The 12,371-nt window shown below is 34.4% G+C and overlaps 2 protein-coding genes across 3 annotated transcripts in view; one reads left to right on the top strand and one right to left on the bottom strand.

Moving 5' to 3' along the window:
- blo (bloated) overlaps positions 1–12,227 on the bottom strand; it is a 107,307-nt gene extending 95,080 nt beyond the window's left edge. Inside the window, exons 1-2 of one of the 2 annotated variants that reach the window (XM_077427680.1) lie at positions 11,998–12,227; positions 5,896–6,021 (exon numbers count right to left, since the gene is read on the bottom strand). The gene's annotated coding sequence lies outside the window, so the exon portion shown is untranslated. Of the gene's footprint in view, positions 1–5,895; positions 6,022–7,444; positions 7,671–11,997 lie in introns of those variants that run through there. The other variant, XM_077427679.1, reaches the window with a different exon arrangement.
- LOC143909201 (uncharacterized) overlaps positions 1–12,371 on the top strand; it is a 171,080-nt gene that overhangs the window by 11,219 nt on the left and 147,490 nt on the right. The window lies entirely within an intron of this gene.

The following is a 12,371-nucleotide window of genomic DNA, read 5'->3' as shown; positions in this document are numbered from 1 at the left end:
ATTTTATCCTTGTATTAATCATATGCACTCTGCACGTGAATTCGGTTTGGGGAACCCCCACTGTGAAACGGTCACAGCGGTGAGCCAATGGACGTGACATCCCGTACCAATCAGTGTATTCTTGCCCTAAATATAGAGCGTTTCGAGATTTCTTTCACTAAATATAAAATACGACATATTTTAATTGTGGTCCATCTCCCGTTACCACATCCCAAGACGAGAAACTTTCGACTCCATTTTTCATAACGTTAGTTAAATTTAAATTTCTCAACAAATTTTCTCTTAAAATTACTCAATGAGAACATGCATATACCTGGGGCCACCGAAATGGTGGAGGAAGCTGGGGTTAAAGTTCCAGGTCCCGGACTATTTAAGGGGCCCCATGTTGGGACGTTCGACTGATCGATATTGATATTTTAAATTATTCTACATAAAAATGCATACATTTTTTTAATGCTTAGTGTTTATTATTTTTCGATCCTCGCAGTCTTTGTGCCTATGTGAAATCGGATCTGTTATATCATACTTTCATATTCGATTATTTCAAAAACTGGAATTTTTCATATATGTACATAAGTATTTTTCTAATAGTTCCTGATAGATTTTTCGCATATAAAAATGCAGCCCTCTCGGCAGCCCTGCATATATATCTGCTCTTTCAGATACTCTTACAGGAACAATTTGCAAACTGAACGATCGCGAAAACGTGGAAATAAATCTGGGATATTCTTAAAATTATCCGCTCGTTGAAATTTTATTTCATGCTTAAAGGGGGGGCGGGGGATAACCATTGAAACTTTTTTCAATAAGAGAAAATATCAATACAAATCACGATATCCACTATCGTGAGATAAAAGCATCGCACTAAAGCACAATACGTGTACGTCTTTCCGAAAAGAATAAGATATTTGCAACACAATAATAATGCAATACAAATGAATACGTTCGAACGAATCCAGAATAAAATTCGTACATAAACAAAAAGAGACTCAAACGAGCGGACAAAAGCGAAACCCGAATAACTTATTAATTGTTCGATTCTTTTCAAAGTTTGTGAAATCGAATACAATCACAAACACACACACACACACACACAATGGGTCGTTAATTGATGCAATCGAACGTTTTGTTTTACAATAATAAGACCATTTTTTATTTTCTTTTACGTCTCGAACGTCGAAAAACCCCATCAACCAAATAAAAGTATACGCAAGTATGTATGTAAGTACATAAATACAGACGATTCGTTTCGGCACGGACGAACACGATCTGAAATTCAGATTAAACACCGCTGTTTGTTCGCCATTTTATTAAACGGCCACAGATGTTCTTTTATATAAGCGTTTAAGCGCTTTCGCTAATTCGATCCGCGAATAATAAATTCGCGATATCGTGCTTATTAATTTAATAGAGGCGCGGTGCGGTACCTACGAGTATGTACGTGTGTAACTATGTTTTGCACGATCGCGAGAGCCATCACGTTTGACACGCGCTATCCCATCAGCTATGAATCGATGAATATTCCATGTGTCGTTTCAGCAGGTGTGGAACATTTCCGTCCGTACGTCATTACGATAATTTAATGTCAGCGACACGAGTTGCGCACTCGAAAACTGGAAATTGGCAAACGTGTACCTTTTTAAAATAATGCAAATTCAGCAGTTTGGCTCGGCAATTAAGCGTTCTGCAATGAGGCGGCCATTAAAAGGCATTAAAGTGTAAACATATGTACATTTATGTATGTATGTGAGGCTAACAGGTGTTTATACCTGTACATGAAGATTGTATAATATAATCGAAGATTGAAGATTGTATAATATAATCGACGAATTCAAAACCAATATGATAGTATTATTCCTACTGAATTTTATGAACTCGAGTTGAAAATTGTGGATCTGTATAGTCGACAAACAAACACGTCAATATTAATATATGTATATATGTATGTACATATATATACTTAAGTATTGTATATTGCAATTTTATAACAAAATGTCAATTGTGGGTTGGGTTTTTGAAACGAGGACGTTTGTTAGGATACGTTTTTTCGTACGGTTCTAAAGTGTCAGATGTTTTAAACGCCTCCTCGAAAGCCTTCGGAACTATAAATGGTGACCTGGTCGCAGTAAATTATACGATATGTCATATAATATGTATTGTAATAAAAAAAGTTTAACGCATCATCGAAGCGTATAACAATGAACTTTGTTAAAGGGTTATTTGTGAACGAAATCGTTGCCGATTAAAAACAATAATAGCAGAATATTTTAAAATACATTTGTACATACATACATATCTACATATCTAATATATAATTTCTAAAGAGATGTAAGTATGTAAGGTTTGTTGGGAACATCGATAGCAAATCAAAGTTTCAATGACGACGATATCGATATCGTTGAATATTATTTTTTTCGATTCAAATTCATTTAATAAAAAAACGAATGAATATTTACAATAAGATTGCTTTGCCATGCTTAAGCGGTTTATATTACAAATACCGAGCGAAGCCGGGTAAAACCACTAGTATAATATAATATTATGAATTTGATATCATAAGTTTCGTATATTGTCTATATAACCAGTAATACAGTTCAGTGGTTAGAGTATAATGCTATCAACTGAGGGGTGGTAGGTTCAATCCCTGTCCCAGTGCTGCTGGCCAGTCGATAATTTCCTCTCATAGTTTTCCAATTTATCTGATTTCATTGTTGAAACGGTTACAAACAACTTAGGCGGCCTAACTTTATTTATGTATGTAGATCCTAGTAATGTTCCCGATGTAATATCATAATATACCTTTTAAATATATTTAATTTATATTTAACTAGCTGAACTCGGCATGCGTTGCAATGCCACAATAACGCATGCAATTCACATTCTCATTTGTCGGAAAAACGCAGGCGACAAACACATTTGAAATTATTCAATTGTTTGTTTATTTTACCCTAACAACGCAGGTGAACCACATTTGAAATTATTGCGTTGCAATGCCAATCATTCCTATTTTATTCCCATTACCGTTCCCGTTTTTGAGCGATTTTTTTTACAGAACTATCGCGGGCATAAACAAAATAACTCATGTAAGTTTCATCGCAATCGGTTGAATGGTATAATAACGCATACGTGACAGACAGACAAACAAACATTGATTTTTAAATAATACTAACTGAACCCGGCATGCGTTGCAACGCCATAATAACGCATGCAACTCTCGTTCCCGTTCCCATTTGTCGAAAAAACGCAGACAACGAACACATTTGAAATTTTTGCGTTGCAATGACACTCATTCCCATTTTTCCCGTTTCCGTTCCTGTTTTTCCCGTTTTTTTACAGTAAGCTTCCCGGACATGTATAGAACAAATCCTGAAAGTTCCATCGTAATCGGTTCAGTGGTTTAGGAGCCTATTCGAGACACACACACACAGACATTCATTTTTATATATGTATATAGATATATGTATATACATACATATAGATTGTTTAATATAAAAAAAATGATAAAAACTACCTATGTACCTACAAATTATAAACAATATATGTAAAACACCAATAGAAAAAATAATTAATTAAATAATATTCTATAGATGGCGCTAAATCCTGAGACTTATTTTCTTAAAAGAAACATTGGTAGAAAACAGAATATAGTTATATAGAAGTTTTTTGTTGATCTGTTATTATATTCGTACGTTTTGTTGGCAGTGATTTAACTGTGACTATTATAGTACAGCGAGCGTTATCGCACACAGATCCACAGACACACAGATACACAGCATACAGACATACAGAATAGCGCTATTAGATATTATATACACATATATGATGATGTTTTCTTCACGTCGTGAATCTTGTAATAGCGAATAAGTAAGCACTTTTTATGTAAATCCATTAAAAGCTTGAAATTTATGGCACAGAAGAAGCATCATCGAGTACCAACTTAAGAGGGCTGGACAGCAGCGCCTTGTCCATACAAACGTACTATACTTCTCCCTTCCTCAATTATGGCACTAGAGAAATTATTTTTTAATATGCTATGGATATCTACCATTGGGGTGCATCTATCGTTTTATTTTTTTGATTAATTATTTTTTATATGAGCTAGGAGCCGCCAAACATCTATAAAATCGCCTCTTTTTTACACCCACGAAACGAGTCCAGCGTGCTTATTTAACGGTCGATTTTAAAAAAAATACGCCGATAGATGCACAGAAAGTATCTTTCTCATACCGATGATGAAATTTTTTTAAAAATTGGTCCAGTTTTGGAGGAGAAAATAGTAGAATACGAAACCTCGATTTTGTCAATTTAAAATACGTTTTATCTGGTCGAAGCGCAACTGTCGCATTCACTCAATATATATATTGATATATATTGTCGCATTCACTCAATATATACATACACTCAATATATATATATATATATCGAAGAAAGGAACGGTAACAAAATTAAGGTTTCAAGCGTACAGCCCTCTTAACTGCTTTACTTTAACCATCATCGCAATAGATAATATATGTAGTCTTGCATTGATACTTAGATACACTGTATATTGTCATTGTTTTAAATATAATAAATATTTATTCAAATTGTTAAGGAAGAAAAATATAAATATATAGAATAAATGAATTCAAATATGTATGTATGTAATGATGATGAATGAATTAAAAACCATTACGAAAAGCTGTTATATTTCTAACGCACACTAGGAATCAACTGTCAAAATCCAACCTAACCTCAAAACGACTTCCGCATCAAAATAGATTGAAAAAAAACGTTACCCACACGCGAACAGTTCCACAGAGCGAAATAAAAATCGTGACCAGGTAATAACTGCACTCGTGAATTGTTTTGAGCGAAAAAAAAGCGCGTAGGCGAATTTTTTCAGAGCTCGAAAGTACGATACTATTACTTCGGCAATTATTTGCACGTTAACGAATCGACCTAATTATGTCAAAATTGCCGACGCAAGGCTGCCAATACACAAAGACAATGCAATTAATTTCGTTTTATACACGATTTTATTATATTGTTCAAATTCCACAACATAAACTGACCTTTACGTGGAGCCGAAAAAACAATACGACCGTTTCTTCAGGCGATTGCCCAACGTCAATATTCGAACGAAAAAATAAAACAAAATCATTCAATTATTTATTTAATACGAGAACAAAATTTTATTTAAAATTTCATTGCAATCGTGGATTTCATTCGCATTTTCCCTCGAATACTAACCTTTCCAAACTCCAAATAATACAAAATAAATCTCTAAAAATAATTTATAATACACCCATATATACTAACTTGAAAAAACTGTATGCCATAAATAATATTCCGTTTGTTACAGACATTACTAACAAACTAAACAGTAGATTCTATGACAGAATCACTAATAACCATACTAACACACTTGTGAAGAGTCTCGGTGATTACAACAAAATGTCTATACCCTTCAGGTATAAACACAGATTACCTAAAAACAATCTGCTTTAGGTCATCGACTTAAGAGAGTCTTTAATTAATATTATGTATTAGATGTATTATGAGCATTTACAAGAATTGTAAATAGGTTTTTGAGCTCTTTTTCCTATTACGCTCTACATATTAACATTATAATAATATAATACTATGATTACTAACAAAATTGAAAATGATCAGTAGATCAATAGCTATCAAAATAGATATAAGATGTATTGTGAACATAATTCAGTAATAATAAAAAGCATTTAAAAATCAAAATCAAATTCGCATTTTCCGACCGGATGTGCCACATGTAGCCTTTATGATCTTTTTCGCAATTATATGCAGATATTTTTAATAAACATATAGCACGATGTAGCTGTTTGTAATACATGAATATTTTAATTGACTATTGAAAAGAGTAAAACAATAGCACAGTACCTGTTTATTGTTTGGTCGGATTCGCAGTAGATTTCAATGTCGCAGCTCGCCGAATCCCATTGCATATCGTTGCACTTTTTTCACACTAATTATGCAATCGCACACTGCCGTTTATATTTGAATACTCTTAAATTCACAAAAATGAAAAAAAAACTCAGAATATATTAAATTTGTACATTCAATCGACTAAACACTGCGCTGACGAGTTCGAAGGTCGTAAGCCAAACATAACAACGAAATTAATTAATATAAATTAAATGTTTTGGAAGTTTTTAATGTAATATACGAATAAGCACACAGTGGAGATGCAATTTTTATCTTAGCTTAAAAAAATCATTAAGAATAGTACCATATTGGCCCGACTATAGGACGACTGACTATAAGGCGACCCCCCCCCCCCCACGCCCATTTTTAAACTGATTTTTGAAAAAAAAATCTTCACTCAAACCCATAACAAGGCGATCACCATTATATTATATGAAAAAAAACAAAAAGTATGTATTAATACAAACTACCTACATACATACATACGTATATATAGTGGTTCGGTGATAATTCCGCACAAGGCGATCTCGCACATGTCAATAAAACTCGATTACGGATCATCTGACACCCGAAAATTCCATCGAGAACTCGATTGCCAGATATTCCATATTTGTGATTTTCGTGGCAATAATTGTTGTCCGATAGCAATGTGTGAATTATTCCGTTTACCAAATAAAGTATACTACCATAACCTTGAACATGGCTTTTGTGTATTCTTTAATTAAATTCATAATGTATTTTTTATATTAAAAAATAAACAAGATAAATCCTACCTTTTTGAAACTCTACCTTTGAAACATAAGGCGTCCCCCCCCCCTCTTTTCGTGTCGCTTTTTTAAATAAAAACCTTTTATAGATCAAGCCAATACAGTATTATTTAAAAGTGCATCACTTAAAATATGCTCTGGAATATTTTTTGTTTTAATTTGTATGAATTATGTTTGTATTAATAAGTAATTTCCTATACAGGTGTAAATGTGAAGTTTTACGAATGTTTCGTGTTGAAAAAATTGATGCATAAAATACAATTCCGCTTTTAATTTATGGACCGACAGTGAGTCAAAGGTATGTTTGAAATATATTAAAAAAAAAAACTTCACTGGTGCTTAATAAAATATGTATTAAAAAGGTGGGCGTGCAAGGGCAATTTAACCACTTAGAAGGTCTTAACGTTTCGAATGTAGCCTGAGGCTTCTGAAAATTTCAAAATTTGAATGCAATTACATTTGCACTCCCAGTGCACTTCACTCACTGTGCAAACCCGCTTATTATTACATACATAAATCGCCAAACGAGAATAAAATCGAGAAAAAAACAATCGATCGAATTCGTTGCAACATTCGCGATCGGCGCGCGCGGCCTTTCACTATTATCGAGTATTTCGCGTTGTGAAAAAGTAAGGGCAAAATACACAATCGTTCCGCGAGATCACCATGTATTATTTCGCAATCGAATCCGCGGGGTTCGTCGATGTTTTTATGACTTTTATTATGACTGTCGTTACATGGAGTTTGTATTAGCTGGTGGTCGTCCAGCGTCGCTCGCGTTCAGAGCCGAACTGTCGCCGCTATGTCCTTGGACTCGGCGGCCTGATGCTGCCCACAAAAATTGCAAATCTTGGAGCTGGTGGGTTTCCCCCACCTTCTGCTGGTCAACCTTTGGCTGCCGAGCAGCCACTTTGTCTAAAACCTTCGCTCAAGAACAATGAAGTCTTGAAAACGCCGCCATATCTGCGAATAGATCGGCTGATCAAAGACACGTCTATTTTCCACATGTATTACAAATTTATATATAACTACTGTACACAGATTACCTAAAAACAATATGCTTTAGATCGTCGACTTTAGAGAATCTTTACTTAATATTATGTATTAGATGTATTATGAGCCGGTGCGGTGCAAGCGCTCGACAATCACCAGACAGACTGAACGACAGATAAACTGGATGGTAGCTTTAAACGCAATTCTCGTCTTCTCGAATATGTAGATTGCACATCAGATGACGAGTAACCTTTCGATGTGCACAGATGCAATTATTAAAATTGAGTTGAAACTTTCTGGCGAGTTTAATAAGGCAAGATTCGGAACTTATCGAATCTTGCCTTATTAAACTCGCCAGAAAGATCCAACTCAATTTTAATAATTGCATCTGTGCACATCGAAAGGTTATTCGTCATCTGATGTGCAATCTATCATTCGAGAAGACGAGAATTGGGTTTAAAGCTGCCATCCAGTTTATCTGTCGTTCAGTCTGTCTGGTGATTGTCGAGCGCTTGCACCAAACCCATTATGAGCATTTATAAGAATTGTAAATAGGTTTTTGAGCAGTTTATTAAAGATTGGCCCGGGATCGAACCCAATAATCTCTTGGTGCTAAACATAAACACAACCACAGAGCTATGTATGTATACTGCTGGATAAAAAATTAAAACACCAATAGTAAAATTAATGAATCAAATATATTTTCAATTAATGGCGCTAAATTCTGAAAGATTTGCCTAAAGGAAATATTGGCAGCAAAATTGTGTATATAGCAGTTTTTTTCTTCTATCTGCATATACTGTTTTTATATTCGGTTTTAGCTGGACCGTACATATGTATTTTTTTTTTTTTTTTACATATATACCAGGAAGGCCTTATAGGTAAATTCCAATGCGCCTTCCTGGCCAATTACAAATTACAAATACAAATGCAACATTTTTATTACAAGTCGTTGAATTACGAGACACTGAAAAACTCGCAAATTAACGAGACATCTATGAATTGTACATACATTTTATTGTACATCAATCATACTTCAAATAGTGGTGACATAGTAGGTAGGAAGGGTTTTTAGCCAATTTTTTTCCGGGAACCGTTTCAACAATGAAATCAGAGAAAATTGGCAAACTCTGATAGGAAACGATCAACCTGGAGTCACAAATCCAGGTCTGACCAACAGCATACTCTGAAAAATTCATTTTCATTCAAGGCCCGGGCCCAGGGATCGAACCCGGTGCCATTCCATTGATTGGATAACATAAGAATAGACTAATGGTTAGCATATAATGCTTTTAAAAAAGTGGTCACTGGTTCAAATCCCACTGGTTTCTGCTGGCCAGACCTTGGATTTGTGACTCCAAGTCGAAAGTTTCCTATCAGAGTTTGCCAAGTTGTCTGATTTTCATTGAAACGTGTCCTACAAATTGTCAACCTTAACGATTTTCTCGCAAATCTCGAGCGTTCAGCAGTCTCGAATTTCGCTGAATTGTACACAATGCTGGAAATTTACAAATTTGACCATAGATGTCTCTATGGGCGTTAATCGATATGTATTTACTTTGTATAATACTAATAGTACTTGTATCAAATTTAAAATGTTTCTGGCAAGAAAGGCGCGTTGGGGTTACCCGTTAAAAAATAAATAAAAAAATTTGTTGTTATAAAAATAAATTTCGGCATTTTTGAGTATGTCTATGACCTTTTTTGACGAATTTGAATTATTCAACCACATTCAATGATTGAAATGACGTCAAAAGCATACACATCTTAAATACTAAGGCCCTCACGCACACAGTACATATTTTGCGAGCTTTAAACCGCCAAAAACATTTCAACATTGAATAATTGCGCAAATTTTCAACAGTGTCAATATTTGAGTGCATTTAAAAGTTGTTTAATTAATTTTAACGGGAATCCCAGCATTTACCACGTTTAAATTTATAACAGACTAACTGTATTACCCGGCTTCGCTCGGTATTTGTAAAATAAACCGCTTAAACATGACTAATCTAATAGTAAACATTTTATTAAATTTATTTGAATAGTTTTATTTTATATAAATTTATTCGAATACTCATTTGTTTTTTTTTTATTAAATTGACTGTCACGAACAAACATATATAGAAAGATTCTTATAAAAAATAAATGTACGCCCCCGGCGTCTGCGCCCCCTAGAGCTACGCCCTCTGCGTCCTCCTGAACCTTTGCCGTCTAGGGCTACGCCCCCTGCGCCCCCCTGAGCATTTGCCGTCTAGGGCTACGCCCCCTGCGCCCCCCTGTACCTTTGCCGTCTAGGGCTACGCCCTCTGCGCCCTCCTAAGCATTTGCTGTCTAGGCGAATCAGAGCCTAATCGAATCAGCGCCAAAATCGAATCGGCGCCTATGAATCGAAAAAAATATAAATCGAATAATTTGTTCGATGACGTCACGGATCTACGAACGAACGAACGAAGGATACATAGTCTCTTTCCAAATTATATATAAGATTCACACAAACCAACCTTGCACGTAAATTTATAACGTCTTAAACATGGCAATAACGTTTTGTCTTTAGGTGCAAATATTGTGCATACGTATCTTGAGAGAAATCTCGATTATATAACGCGATCGATTGATTACATTATCCGGCTTTTAATAATATTACACGTACATATTGTAATGACGTGACGTAATCGGGGTAGGCGTTCAATATAGACCTCGCGTCTCATTTATCATACATTCATTGTGTACGTGTGTGTATATTTTATTTCTGTTATTACATGTAATCACTGTACCCGTGTAATTATTAAACGACACTTTCATTACACACATATTAACGATATATTGCAGACATGGAATGTCAACATTTTTCCCCCAGACAGATTAACAATTAGCACGTTGTCGTCCATTAAGTTTTATCCGACGATAATGATTAATTTGTACGTCAAAACAACTCATTGCCGGTAACGGCATCAATAATAATATTTGTCGAATACCTGTGAAAGCAGTCATGGCTCGTTTACATTAAAGAATAGTCAATATTTATTTCGATTCCGAGTCTATAAGCTTTTGGGTCAGACTTTCATGAAACGACGATGATTCAACTACATACATTTATATTGACAATTATATTATTCGATTTGATTCACGCGTTAACGTGTTAAAATCCAATACTAAAAACCTGTTTATATTGACCAACTTGGGATTGAATAAACAATTCAGATTTACGTGTGGTATTTATATATTTTTTTCTTCAATACCGAGATCATTGAACGACTAATTTGGAGTTTCGAACATACTATTGTGTTATATTCAGTGTGGATGAACTTTTAACCCATTAAATTTCTTTGTATATATGTTTGTATACGTACAAAAATCAAGTTTGTAGGCATAGTTTAGTATAATTAAAATTTAAACACCGTAAAATATGTTTCGAATGCAATAAGAAATGACCATGTAAAATTTGCCCCAATACAAACAATATCATGAAAAATTTATCATTTTATTATTTAATCGTTTAAAATAAAAATTTCAAATGTGGTCACTTTAAGACATGATGGTATAACAATTTGTCTGAATACAATAAATATCTTATATATGTACATATACTAGTCAGTATTATATAATCTTTAAACGCATCATCTTAATCGCTACTTTTAATAGTCAAAGCCCAGATTAGATCACAATAAAAAATGACTGTTAAAATTAGACGGTATACAATAATGCAGTAGGTATTAAATGCAATTATTATACGTAATCACAATAGGAAATGATTAAAAAGTTGTCTAAATACAATGTGCGTACCTTAAAAATTATAAGTAAGATCATAAGTTATTGCCTTACCACTTTGATGATTAAGGAATAGAGATAAACATAATTTTTATACTAGAAATTAGGACAAACTAATTGTAAGTAGAGTAAGAATAAAGGAGGTATGTAAAAATAAGACAGCTGGGGGTGTTTTTTACAGGGGTGTGCTCATGTATAATGCCCTCCCTGAGTGCATCAGGTCTGCTAAGACCATGGATGCATTCTTGCGAGGTGTGAAGAGACACCTCTGTGAGGGACAGTACATATAAGTTAATTATAAATTTTAGAGTTAAGTAATTAAGATGCATTTTTAAATTAGCTTGATAGCTAAGATAATATATAAATAAATAAACCAATCAAGTAAGACGTAACGTGCAAACTTTTAACGTCGTTTAATGTGATCAAAACTCAAATGTGATCACAATAGCGCAACGTCATATTTTCAAGCGATGGGTGTTAAATATTAAAACGTTCTAAAACTAATCGTTTTCATTCATTGAATACATACATGAGTCATTGAATATTAAAATCGATGCACTTTCGATGCATTGACTTCGTTCGTCGTTTCGGCGCTTCGTGTCGAAAGATCCGGCGAAATTTTGCACCGTACCGGTTCGAAAAACATCTGCGAATGTTTTGATTCGATTATTTATTTATATTTATTACTGAACGAATGAATAAAGCGGAATTCGAACGGACGATCGGGCGGGCGGCCCACGCGCCGTACCAGAGGCGACTGAATCGAAAGGCCGTTTCGAAGATGTTGCAAACCATCTAGTATATATATATGTATATATATGTGCATCTCGCATTATATTATTATACGTGTGATACTAGTTCTTCGGCAGGTATCGGTCCAGAGGCTCTCAAACGACGTGTGCG

This window comes from Arctopsyche grandis, chromosome 3, assembly GCF_051622035.1.
Source record: "Arctopsyche grandis isolate Sample6627 chromosome 3, ASM5162203v2, whole genome shotgun sequence".
NCBI lineage: Eukaryota > Metazoa > Arthropoda > Insecta > Trichoptera > Hydropsychidae > Arctopsyche > Arctopsyche grandis.
The sequence above is the reverse complement of the archived record's forward strand: the minus strand, read 5'-3'. Positions and strand labels throughout refer to the sequence as shown.